This window comes from Gigantopelta aegis, chromosome 4 (assembly GCF_016097555.1).
Source record: "Gigantopelta aegis isolate Gae_Host chromosome 4, Gae_host_genome, whole genome shotgun sequence".
NCBI lineage: Eukaryota > Metazoa > Mollusca > Gastropoda > Neomphalida > Peltospiridae > Gigantopelta > Gigantopelta aegis.
Window position 1 is genome coordinate 21,431 of NC_054702.1, and position 13,714 is coordinate 35,144.

Sequence of the window (13,714 nt, forward strand, 5' to 3'; positions counted from 1 at the left end):
TGTAGTCTCGTCACGTCTTGTTCCAATAAATCGTATGGAACCGACCATTCCGCGGATACTACACATAGAGAGAGGGGCCACTTTTTACTCCTGGCAGCCATTCTCAGAGCCTTCTTAGATTCAAATTATTATGCAAAATCTCATTTAGCAAGAATGAATTCCTTGACCCACATACTATTGTTATAGCCACCAACAGTTTCTTTATATGTGACAGTATACAAGTTCTGTGTTTTGGCAGCCATCTTGAATATTTCAAGTTTGCACTCCTCGGATCCGCAGTGAGTACCTTCCAAATATACACCCCCCTCCCCCCACAAAGAACAATTGTGGGTACCGAACTGCAAGATTTAGTACCCTTGCAAACAGACTAAGAGACAAGTTAAACAACAACAGAATACTTGTTTGCAGTGTTCATGGAACGACCATATACAAGATTCCTTGTTGCTTTTAGGAATAGGAGTTGTCTATAATAACCATGGGTTGGTGCTGAGGTGTCGTTATACAAACATTCCTTGACTTGTCGTAGGCCCTTTAACTGGGAAAACATTGAAATCTCAATATCTATTTACTTACTGTTCATTATGTCAGCGAACGTGAGTAGAGAGTTGGTAAACTGTGAGTCGGTGAGACGTTTGTCTACAATTGTAGAGCAGACATCGGGTTATTGGGTCTATTTATTGAATACAGAAGTGAAGTTTCACAATAGAAACAGCTTCCACATTCGCAATATAATAATCTTAATGAAATTGTCGAGATGTCAGACTCTGCTCATTGCCTATTTCGAACACGATAGAGCGGAAACACTTTCCACGTTCTATTTTGAACACCACAAACTGGAAACAGACGTAGACTTTCCACGTTCTATTTTGAACACCACAAACTGGAAACAGACGTAGACTTTCCACGTTCTATTTTGAACACCACAGACTGGACACAGATGTAGACTTTCCACGTTCTATTTTGAACACCACAGACTGGAAACAGACGTAGACTTTCCACGTTCTATTTTGAACACCACAGACTGGAAACATACTTAGACTTTCCACGTTCTATTTTGAACATCACAGACTGAACACAGACGTAGACTTTCCACGTTCTATTTTGCACACCACTGACTGGAAACAGACGTAGACTTTCCACGTTCTATTTTGAACACCACCAACTGGAAACATACTTAGACTTTCCACGTTCTATTTTGAACATCACAGACTGGAAACAAATGTAGACTTTCCACGTTCTATTTTGAACACCACAGACTGGATACAGACGTAAACTTTCCACGTTCTATTTTGAACATCACAGACTGGACACAGACGTAGACTTTCCACGTTCTATTTTGAACACCACAGACTGGACACAGACGTAGGCTTTCCACGTTCTATTTTGAACACCACAGACTAGACACAGACGTAGACTTTCTACGTTCTGTTTTGAACATCACAGACTGGACACAGATGTAGACTTTCCACGTTCTATTTTGAACAACTGACCACAGACTCCACGTTCTATTTTGAACATCACACTGGACAGATGTAGACTTTCCACGTTCTATTTTGAACACCACAGACTGGAAACAGACGTAGACTTTCCACGTTCTATTTTGAACACCACAGACTGGAAACAGACGTAGACTTTCCACGTTCTATTTTGAACACCACAGACTGGACACAGACATAGACTTTCCACGTTCTATTTTGAACACCACAGACTGGACACAGATGTAGACTTTCCACGTTCTATTTTGAACACCACTGACTGGAAACATACTTAGACTTTCCACGTTCTATTTTGAACATCACAGACTGGACACAGATGTAGACTTTCCACGTTCTATTTTGAACACCACAGACTGGAAACAGATGTAGACTTTCCACGTTCTATTTTGAACACCACTGACTGGAAACATACTTAGACTTTCCACGTTCTATTTTGAACATCACAGACTGGACACAGATGTAGACTTTCCACGTTCTATTTTGAACACCACAGACTAGAAACAGACGTAAACTTTCCACGTTCTATTTTGAACACCACCGACTGGAAACAGATGTAGACTTTCCACGTTCTATTTTGAACACCACAGACTGGACACAGATGTAGACTTTCCACGTTCTATTTTGAACACCACTGACTGGACACAGACGTAGACTTACCACGTTCCTTTTCTAGCTTCTTCATTTACACTGTTCACGGGATCAGTGTAGCCTAGCAATAGAGCGCTCGTCGAGGATGCAATGGATTGTAGCAGGGTTCTAAAATATGGTGGCCCGACCACCCAAGACCAATACTGTTGTTTCTTAGATACAAACCATCAGAGGTGCATGACCCGAATCCTCTAGACACGTAGCTCGCCAGTCTACAGCCCACCCACTCCCGCATAGTTTATAACACACGTATCTGAATAGCATATATCATAGCTATACATACCCGTAGGAATGATAGCTGCAGGGGGCGGGGTGGCACTGCGACTAATTGGGGGGGGGGGGGGAGAATGGAGGGGGCCGCCAACAGTCTTAATGTTACCTTTATGTACGGGCTTACGGGGCCTGCTATATACTTATATCTGTTAATGCCCCTTGCAGACACTCGGTACTCCTAATATTACGCCGTAAATGCCTCTGGGAATCGTTTGAGACTACTGACACACATTCCTGCTGATAACGCTAAGTAACAGGCAGACAGGTGAAAACAGAAAGACGGCGCGCTCCAAGCTGTCGGGGAACACAAGCAAGATAGCCAGGATGCGTTCACAGGTTGTACTATACCACATAAAATCCCATAGGAGACCATGTTAACATTTGTGTTTAAAAACACCATATGCAATATATCAACCAAACTATAACCCATAAATATCAGTACTACAACCTCTACCTCAAAGTATTAACTGACGAAAATGGTACCTTTAAAGGCATACTGTCACAGACCACTGACCTGTTTCATGGCCTAACAAAGTATTACTTAAAAATTTATATATTTGATTTGCCCCTAAGCGTACTTTATTCAACCATCTACGTAACTACCATACTCCACTTATTAAAGTTATTTTGTAAAAATAATTGAATTATGGCATGGTCCATAATTCAAAAACTAACATTGCTGAGAGGGTGGACATAGATTTTACTCCATCATGATGTAGTTAAAGTGATGCAATAGTTAGATTTGGTCTGTAAAAATTAATGTAATTTTTATTTATTATTCATTAAAAGAGAAATAAGGTCCTTAAATCTGTGACAGTATGCCTTTCATGGCTCATTTTCGGTATAACCAGATGTTTTTACAACACCCCAAGTTTCGCACAAAATTAGAGTACTTTTATTTTCAGGTACCCCATACATGTTTCAAACACATGGCTACTTGAGACAGCGGTACTAGATGAAATAAAATTGCATATAGATGAAACATTTTTTTTTTTTACAAGCAACAATCACAGAACTTATTGGTTATTAGATATTTGCTTTAGTGCTACCCAGAAGCAGGCTCTACGTTTTGTAATGACGCTATGATTAAAAGTGTGCGCTGAAAGGTTAGTGTTTGAATTCGGTCATTCGTTTGTTTCTTAAAGCAATCCTTCCTGATCTCATTCATGCGTTCATTTTTGTTCATTTATTCGTCCATCCGTCCATCAGGGTTGTTCCAGGGTGTTGTTCCAGGGTGTGTGACAAGGGGGAGGAGCGGAATACACTGTGGTGTTTATGCCTGGTAGCTCTGTCTCACTATGTCCCCTGTGACTACCTGCATTGTTTAAGTAGGGTTTTTTCCCTATCGGTGGTGGGTTAATAACCTGATAACATCCGCCCGTCCGTGTAATAAGAGCTGGAACAACTCTAACCTAGTCTTACCTAGACTAACCTGGTGGACTCGTTCGTTGATTTCCGCCAGGTGTTCGGCTCCAGTAAGGAATTTCACGAAGTGTTTAATCGTGTACACTCTGACACCTGGCCGAGTGTTCAGCGGATGAATATTGAATCATCTCGTTACAGGTGATTACTGGCTGCACTTCCCGTGAAAAATAAATGAACCACGTAACTCAGCGTACCGCTTCCTTCTACGCGGATTTTACGAGCGAGTGCTGGTGTGGCTAGCAGCAGGCGGTCGCGTCTAGAATTTGATTCCTGAACGGATTCCACTCCATGGACCGCAACCGACATATCTAGTGTCTGAATGCAGAAGATGGAGATACCACGGACCACAACCCACATATCTGGTGTCTGACTGCAGAAGATGGAGATGCCACGGACCACAACCCACATATCTGGTGTCTGATTGCAGAAGATGGAGATACCAGCCACTTTCTGAAATTCATTAGTGGCGAAAATTATTGATGTTATATTCATTGATTATAGTCAAACATTTATTGGTTGGAATCTTCTGATATGATGATCGATTATAAAATTCCATAATCGATTGTCGGGGGAAAAGTTAACTGTGATTGTATCTATAGAGTTTGTTTTGATGTTCATGTAAAAAATACCCCAGATATTGAATAGATATTAAAGGTAAAGTCAGCAATTTGTAGTCTTTCCCGATCAACACGACAATAGGTGCATAGTCCTAAAAATCAAAACCTTTCTTATGTTCATATAATTTTACTGACATTTGTGTACTCGAACATTGATCAGTTTGGTGTAAACCGATTACATCCGATGATCGACGCTGATGAAATTCCAATCGATTCCCAACACCAGTTAAGATGGACGAACGATCGGTCTGCTCTAGACAGAATCACGTGAACGAGCGGCGGTGACTGTTTCGTTCACCCACCACCTTCAAATCAACAGTTTACTACGCATATGGCTGGGACTAGTTTTACACAAGGAATAAATATCAAGAATACATTATGATGAGGTTTCGGTATAACGGCTCAGTGAATCCGTGTCGGTCATTACAAGTAGACTCTGTGACGAGAACAGTCGTCCTGCTCGAGTCTCAGTCACGCAACTTTAACTTAAAGCGAACGAAATATCAGTTATCTCGTGAAGTGTCACACTTTGTGAAATGAAAAGTTGTTAAATAAATTAAATTTGTCTTTAAAACTATCTTTAAAATCCCATCGTTTCGTTTAAAACCTGTAAACTTCCTCAGGGAAATAAACAGAGTGCAATGCTACAAACACCAGATGAACAGATTACAAACAACATAAGCGAAGAGAAACAAGGGAACCAGTCAAGTTACAACCTTGTAACAAAGTTGAATGCAAGATGGAGGTGTTTGGATAGGTTACATAACTACGGTTCAAGTAACCGAGCAATTGATTATCTGGATAGAAGTCAGTGAACAGACTTCCGGTTTTACTAAAATGTGGAAGTATGATTCTAGCGCAGCTACACTCATGGGTTGTGGTTCGTGGAGATGGCGCAGACGACAGCGGCTCACCGCGTGGTGTGGCTGAGTTGTCATATCTGAATCATCTAATTAATGTTCGAATTGGCAGACAACCATCGGTACGCATTACGCAGTGTTTCAGGTACATTTGATTCGCATTACAGCCAGAACATGTTATACTCGGAACACTTCATCCTTACATGGTCTCTTCCACTGAGCGACATCACGAAACTAACGTTACTGAAAAGCTTTTTTACAATTTTCTGAATGGCCCAAACATTAGATTGAAGATTGTAAATAGCTCCTCTGGGACTCCAGCCTGAAATACTGAAGACCTTAATCAGAATTCTGCAGTCGGTCAGCAATAGTTTAAAGTCAGTGTCGATCCCTCGAGAAACGTGATTTAATCATACAGCAACCAATACAGGATACGTTAGGGAAGGGTGTAACTAGATAACAAGACGGGGAGGGGGTGGGGAAGGGAGCGGTGAAAGGTGCGCATAATAAAATCAGGTCTAGATTCCGTGAACTCCAAGTTCAAATCGATTCTCGAATCTGTGAACTCTAAGTTTAATTCAAGTCTTGATTCTGTAAATACTAAGTCAAGTCTCGAGTGAGTAAATTAAAGATAAATAGCGAGTCAGTAGGCTTTGTAATAATGAATTTTTTTACGTGTACCAAATTCCTAAGTTATGAAAACGTTAAAATCATGGACATGAAAGACTCGTAGGAACAATATACGGTGGATAGCACACGCTATAGTGGGTGGGGTGGGGTGGGGTGCAGAACAATATACGGTAGATAGCACACGCTATAGTGGGTGGGTGGGGTGCAGAACAATATACGGTGGATAGCACACGCTATAGTGGGTGGGGTGGGTGCAGAACAATATACGGTGGATAGCACACACTATAGTGGGTGGGGTGGGATGCAGAACAATATACGATGGATAGCACACGCTATAGTGGGTGGGGTGGGTGCAGAACAATATACGATGGATAGCACACACTATAGTGGGTGGGGTGGGATGCAGAACAATATATGGTGGATAGCACACGCTATAGTGGATGGGGTGAGGTGCTGACCAATATACGGTGGATAGCACACGCTATAGTGGGTCGGGTGGGGTGCAGAACAATATATGGTGGATAGCACACGCTATAGTGGGTGGGGTGGGATGCAGAACAATACACGGAGGATAGCACACGCTATAGTGTGTGCAGTGGGGTGCAGGACAATATATGGTGGATAGCACACGCTATAGTGGGTGGGGTGGGGTGCAGAACAATACACTGTGGATAGCACACGCTATAGTGGGTAGGGTGGGGTGCAGAACAATATACGGTGGGTAGCACACGCTATGTGGGGTGGGGTGTAGAACAATATACGGTGGATAGCACACGCTATATTGGGTGGGGTGGGGTGCAGAACAATATACGGTGGATAGCACACGCTATGGTGGGTGGGGTGGGTGCAGAACAATATACGATGGATAGCACACGCTATGGTGGGTGGGGTGGGTGAAGAACAATATACGATGGATAGCACACGCTATAGTGGGTGTGGTGGGGTTAAGAACAATATACGGTGGATAGCACACGCTATAGTGGGTGGGGTGGGGTGAAGAACAATATACGATGGATAGCACACGCTATAGTGGGTGGGGTGGGGTGCAGAGCAATACGGTGGATAGCACACGCTATAGTGGGTGGGGTGGGGTGCAGAACAATATACGGTGGATAGCACACGCTATAATGGGTGGGGTGGGGTGCAGAACAATACACGCTGGATAGCACACGCTATAGTGGGTGGGTTGGGGTGAAGAACAATACACGGTGGATAGCACACGCTATAGTGGGTGGGCTGGGGTGCAGGAGAATACACGGTGGATAGCATACGCTATAGTGAGTGGGGTGGGGTGCAGAACAATACACGGTGGATAGCACACGGAATAGTGGGTGGGGTGGGGTGCAGAACAATACACGGTGGATAGCACACGGTATAGTGGGTGGGGTGGGGTGCAGAACAATACACGGTGGATAGCACACGCTATAGTGGGTGGGGTGGGATGCAGAACAATACACGGTGGGTAGCACACGCTATATTGGGTGGGGTGGGGTGCAGAACAATACACGGTGGGTAGCACACGCTATATTGGGTGGGGTGGGGTGCAGAACAATACACGGTGGATAGCACACGCTATAGTGGTTGGGGTGGGGTGCAGAACAATACCCGGTGGAGAGCACACGCTATAGTATGTAGGGTGGAGTGGGGTGCAGAACAATATATGGTGATAGCACACGCTATAGTGGGTGGAACGGGGTGCAGAATAATATATGGTGATATCACACGCTATAGTGGGTGGGTGGGGTGTAGAACAATATACGGTGATATCACATGCTATAGTGGGTGGGGTGGGGTGCAGAACAATATATTGTGATAGCACACGCTATAGTGGGTGGGGTGGGGTGCAGAACAATATACGATGATAGCACACGCTATAGTGGATGGGGTGAGGTGCTGACCAATATATGGTGATAGCACACACTATAGTGGGTGGGGTGGGGTGGGGTGCAGAACAATATACGGTGATAGCACACGCTGTAGTGGATGGGGTGGGGGCAGACCAATATATGGTGGATAGCACACGCTATAGTGGGTGGGGTGGGGTGCAGAACAATATATGGTGATAGCACACGCTATAGTGGGTGGGATGGGGTGAAGCATTCATTAAAAATAGACACCTTGGATTGACCTTTGTGTCAATCCAAGGTGGGGTACAGAACAATACATGCTGGATAGCACACGCTATAGTGAGTGGGATGGGGTGCAGAACAATATACGGTGGATAGCACACGCTATAGTGGGTGGGGTGGGGTGGGGTGCAGAACAATACACGGTGGATAGCACACGCTATAGTGGGTGGGGTGGGGTGCAGAACAATATACGGTGGATAGCACACGCTATAGTGGGTGGGGTGGGGTGCAGAACAATATACGGTGGGTAGCACACGCTATAGTGGGTGGGGTGGGGTGCAGAACAATATACGGTGGGTAGCACACGTTATAGTGGGTGGGGTGGGGTGCAGAACAATATATGGTGATAGCACACGCTATAGTGGGTGGGGTGGGGTGCAGAACAATATACGGTGATATCACATTCTATAGTGGGTGGGGTGGGGTGCAGAACAATATACGGTGATAGCACACGCTATAGTGGGTGGGGTGGGGTGCAGCATTCATTAAAAATAGACACCTTGGATTGACCTTTGTGTTTGATTTAATTTGAGCAATACCACTATTATTATCAAAAAGACAAAATATTGAAATATAGCTCGTTTGAAAATTGATTTGTTTTTGTTTTTATATAAAACCCCCCGAAACCTTCCCTCACCCAAACAAACACGAAAACAAAACCGAAAAACCCCCAACCCCAAAACAAACCAAGAACAAGGTTTGCGTCAGTAAACTCCATTCAAGTCCTCTTGAGTGAGTAACCTCTAAGGTCTAAGGGTCAAATGTCAAGTTTGTAAACTCCAAGTCAAGTGTCGAGTCAAATAGCGCCAAGTTTAAGTCAACTCGAGTCGGTAAACTCCAAGCCTGGTCACGACGTCGAACACGAGGGACCCAAGAGCGACCCTAAACCCTCCCTACGACTGAAGCCAACACGGCTGTTTGTTACACTCTGGGCGAACACGAGGGACCCAAGAGCGACCCTAAACCCGCCCTACGACTGAAGCCAACACGGCTGTTTGTTACCCTCTGGGCGAACGCGAGGGACCCAAGAGCGACCCTAAACCTGCCCTACGACTGAAGCCAACACGGCTGTTTGTTACGCTCTGGGCGAACACGAGGGACCCAAGAGCGACCCTAAACCCGCCCTACGACTGAAGCCAACAAGGGTGTTTGTTACACTCTGGGCGGACACGAGGGACCCAAGAGCGACCCTAAACCCGCCCTACGACTGAAGCCAACACGGCTGTTTGTTACACTCTGGGCGAACACGAGGGACCCAAGAGCGACCCTAAACCCGCCCTACGACTGAAGCCAACACGGCTGTTTGTTACACTCTGGGCGAACACGAGGGACCCAAGAGCGACCCTAAACCCGCCCTACGACTGAAGCCAACACGGCTGTTTGTTACCCTCTGGGCGAACACGAGGGACCCAAGAGCGACCCTAAACCCGCCCTACGACTGAAGCCAACACGGCTGTTTGGTACCCTCTGGGCGAACACGAGGGACCCAAGAGCGACCCTAAACCCGACCTACGACTGAAGCCAACACGGCTGTTTGTTACACTCTGGGCGAACACGAGGGACCCAAGAGCGACCCTAAACCCGCCCTACGACTGAAGCCAACACGGCTGTTTGTTACACTCTGGGCGAACACGAGGTACCCAAGATCGACCCTAAACCCGCCCTAGGACTGAAGCCAACACGGCTGTTTCTTACACTCTGGGCGAACACGAGGGACCCAAGAGCGACTCTAAACCCGCCCTACGACTGAAGCCAACACGACTGTTTGTTACACTCTGGGCGAACACGAGGGACCCAAGAGCGACCCTAAACCCGCCCTAGGACTGAAGCCAACACGGCTGTTTCTTACAGTGGCATTACGTTTAGGAGAGGACGCGACGGCGGCAGTGTACTGTTTATGCAAACCACTCGACGGAATTCCGCGGTTATAGATCATACTAATATGTTTCTGTCACCGTCCCCCCAGAGGCTTTAGGTTGAATTTCGGTAATGGCTCTTATAATAGCTTCCAACGTGACAGAATGTTCAGGGGCCTCTTTTACTGGTTGCTATGGTGACACGTTTCCTTGTATCTGTGAATGTAGGGAAAGGGAAATAATTAATAGCTTGGAGGTGGAATTGTTCAAAGAGCAGAGAGCAAAGTCATTACACGCATGTTGGTGAATCGCATGTGAAAGACGATTGTGTGTTCGATTGTTCGGCTTATGAAGGGACGCACTGGTACTCAAAGCCAAGGATAAATCTTAATGTACTGTTTCAAGTGTCATAAGGCAGCTGCCGTTACTCAGAGTTGAATGGTAAATATTAATTAAGGGCTTTGTTGCTTTCATGTAAAACTAGTAACACTAGAATAGATGATTATTATCACTAACACACACACAGACACACACACACAGACACACACACACACACACACACACACATACTCTCTCTCTCTCTCTCTCTCTCTCTCTCTCTCTCTCTCTCTCTCTCTCTCTCTCTCTCTCTCTCTCCATTCCTCATCTATGTTCTTGTGATTGTTATTGTTGTTTCGCTTGTTATGTTCAAAGACTTCAGTGTCGAGTATATTTTTACTATTAGTTAGAGAAGATCATCCAATTGAGCGTTAGAACCATTTATCCAATTTCGTTTACCTGACAAATATAATTTTCTCCATGTTGATGCTCTTGCCTATTTAGTTGTACATTTTACTACAAATGGCGTCGAGACGTTTATGCTTCATTAAATCAGTTGACAATATCAGTTGAGTTCGTTACATTTATAGATGTCAGCGTTCGTAAACCATGTCAACTGAGTTGGCAATATCTGCTACATTTGTAGATGTCAGCGTTCGTAAACCATGTCAACTGAGTTGGCAATATCTGCTACATTTGTAGATATCAGCGTTCGTAAACCATGTCAACTGAGTTGGCAATATCTGCTACATTTATAGATGTCAGCGTTCGTAAACCATGTCAACTGAGTTGGCAATATCTGCTACATTTGTAGATGTCAGCGTTCGTAAACCATGTCAACTGAGTTGGCAATATCTGCTACATTTATAGATGTCAGCGTTCGTAAACCATGTCAACTGAGTTGGCAATATCTGCTACATTTATAGATGTCAGCGTTCGTAAACCATGTCAACTGAGTTGGCAATATCTGCTACATTTGTAGATGTCAGCGTTCGTAAACCATGTCAACTGAGTTGGCAATATCTGCTACATTTATAGATGTCAGCGTTCGTAAACCATGTCAACTGAGTTGGCAATATCTGCTACATTTATAGATGTCAGCGTTCGTAAACCATGTCAACTGAGTTGGCAATATCTGTTACATTTGTAGATGTCAGCGATCGTAAAACATGTCAACTGAGTTGGCAATATCTGTTACATTTGTAGATGTCAGCGTTCGTAAACCATGTCAACTGAGTTGGCAATATCTGTTACATTTATAGATGTCAGCGTTCGTAAACCATGTCAACTGAGTTGGCAATATCTGTTACATTTGTAGATGTCAGCGATCGTAAAACATGTCAACTGAGTTGGCAATATCACTTGAGTTCGTTACATTTCTAGATGATGCGTTCGTTTCTATGTTAGTAAAGGTGGTCTGCAAAGGACAGAAACGAACAATTGCTCTGAAACAATAGGACACACTCGTTAATATTTTATATTTTTAATTATCCTTTAGCTATTTTTATGAAGCTATAAATAAAATATAAAACAAAGCAAACAAAACGAATTGTTATTGTTCGTTGACCTGAATTAGCTAGCCTCTGCTCCAGGGTAGACAATTCTGTCTCACTTGAGGGTTTGTACCATTTCTAAACAAGTAGGTTAACCAAATAAACCCGACCTATGATGTCACGTATTTGATTAATTTATTGTAATATTTATTTGCCTTCTTGCCAATTAATATTTTAATTTGGTTTGTAAAAGAAAATCAATTTTATATTTAATTTAGCACATTTCTATGTTTTGCAGAATAGGGAGTACATTTTTTGAGTATGATTAATATCTCTCTTCTCGGGACAGCAATATGTTATCTTTACGTTCTTACGGTGATCGCTTCTATTAGGTCGCGTCGATCATTCCCGTCATGCAGTATTCATCATGTCCCCACACGTGTGTTTATCTGTCGGTTATCGGACAAGATGGACGGCTATTAAAGAAACGTGTCACGAGATCACAGAAATCTATTAATTTTTTGTTTTCACTCACAGAGATATCAGTTTGGAATCGCATCCCATTCTCGAATGACACTAACCAGACAGATTTATCAATACCGCCATTAAATGAATTGATCAGTTAACCCTTAATATGATAAGACCAAACCAGTTAGTTTCGTTCTGTATAAAATCAGGCGCGGATTCCAGGTGGGGGGTTGCCTGGAGGAATCACTTTTACCAGAAATTAACGGGTGAATAATAGGAAAGTATTTCTTTTTCTTTTCTTCTGTTATTGTTTGAAGTGGGGAGGGTAGGGGAGCGTATGTGTAGTATATCCTGGTAGGTTTGTCATTTACAAATTATAATAAATGATGAAAGGTGCTATCTCTCTCTCCTCCACACCAGTCACATTATAATAAATGATGAAAGGTGCTATCTCTCCTCCACACCCAGTCACATTATAATAAATGATGAAAGGTGCTATCTCTCCTCCACACCCAGTCACATTATAATAAATGATGAAAGGTGCTATCTCTCCTCCACACCAGTCACATTATAATAAATGATGAAATGTGCTATCTCTCCTCCACACCCAGTCACATTATAATAAATGATGAAAGGTGCTATCTCTCCTCCACACCCAGACACATTATAATAAATGATGAAAGGTGCTATCTCTCCTCCACACTCAGACACATTATAATAAATGATGAAAGGTGCTATCTCTCCTCCACACCCAGTCACATTATAATAAATGATGAAAGGATGAAATGATGCTATCTCTCCTCCACACCCAGTCACATTATAATAAATGATGAAAGGTGCTATCTCTCCTCCACACCCAGTCACATTATAATAAATGATGAAAGGTGCTATCTCTCCTCCACACCCAGTCACATTATAATAAATGATGAAAGGTGCTATCTCTCCTCCACACACAGTCACATTATAATAAATGATGAAAGGTGCTATCTCTCCTCCACACCCAGTCACATTATAATAAATGATGAAAGGTGCTATCTCTCCTCCACACACAGTCACATTATAATAAATGATGAACGGTGCTATATCTCCACACACAGTCACATTATAATAAATGATGAAAGGTGCTATCTCTCCTCCACACCCAGTCACATTATAATAAATGATGAAAGGTGCTATCTCTCCTCCACACCCAGTCACATTATAATAAATGATGAAAGGTGCTATCTCTCCTCCACACCCAGTCACATTATAATAAATGATGAAAGGTGCTATCTCTCCTCCACACCCAGTCACATTATAATAAATGATGAACGGTGCTATATCTCCACACACAGTCACATTATAATAAATGATGAAAGGTGCTATCTCTCCTCCACACACAGTCACATTATAATAATGATGAACGGTGCTATATCTCCACACACAGTCACATTATAATAAATGATGAAAGGTGCTATCTCTCCTTCACACACAGTCACATTATAATAAATGATGAAAGGTG

At 43.4% G+C, this 13,714-nt stretch overlaps 1 protein-coding gene across 2 annotated transcripts in view; it reads left to right on the forward strand.

The window, feature by feature from the left end:
- Positions 1 to 13,714, forward strand: part of LOC121369714 (blood vessel epicardial substance-like) — a 52,774-nt gene that overhangs the window by 14,460 nt on the left and 24,600 nt on the right. Inside the window, exon 1 of one of the 2 annotated variants that reach the window (XM_041494767.1) lies at positions 9,952 to 10,375. The exons of the other annotated variant lie outside the window; for it this stretch is intronic. The gene's annotated coding sequence lies outside the window, so the exon portion shown is untranslated. Of the gene's footprint in view, positions 1 to 9,951; positions 10,376 to 13,714 lie in introns of those variants that run through there. 2 annotated transcript variants of the gene reach the window in all.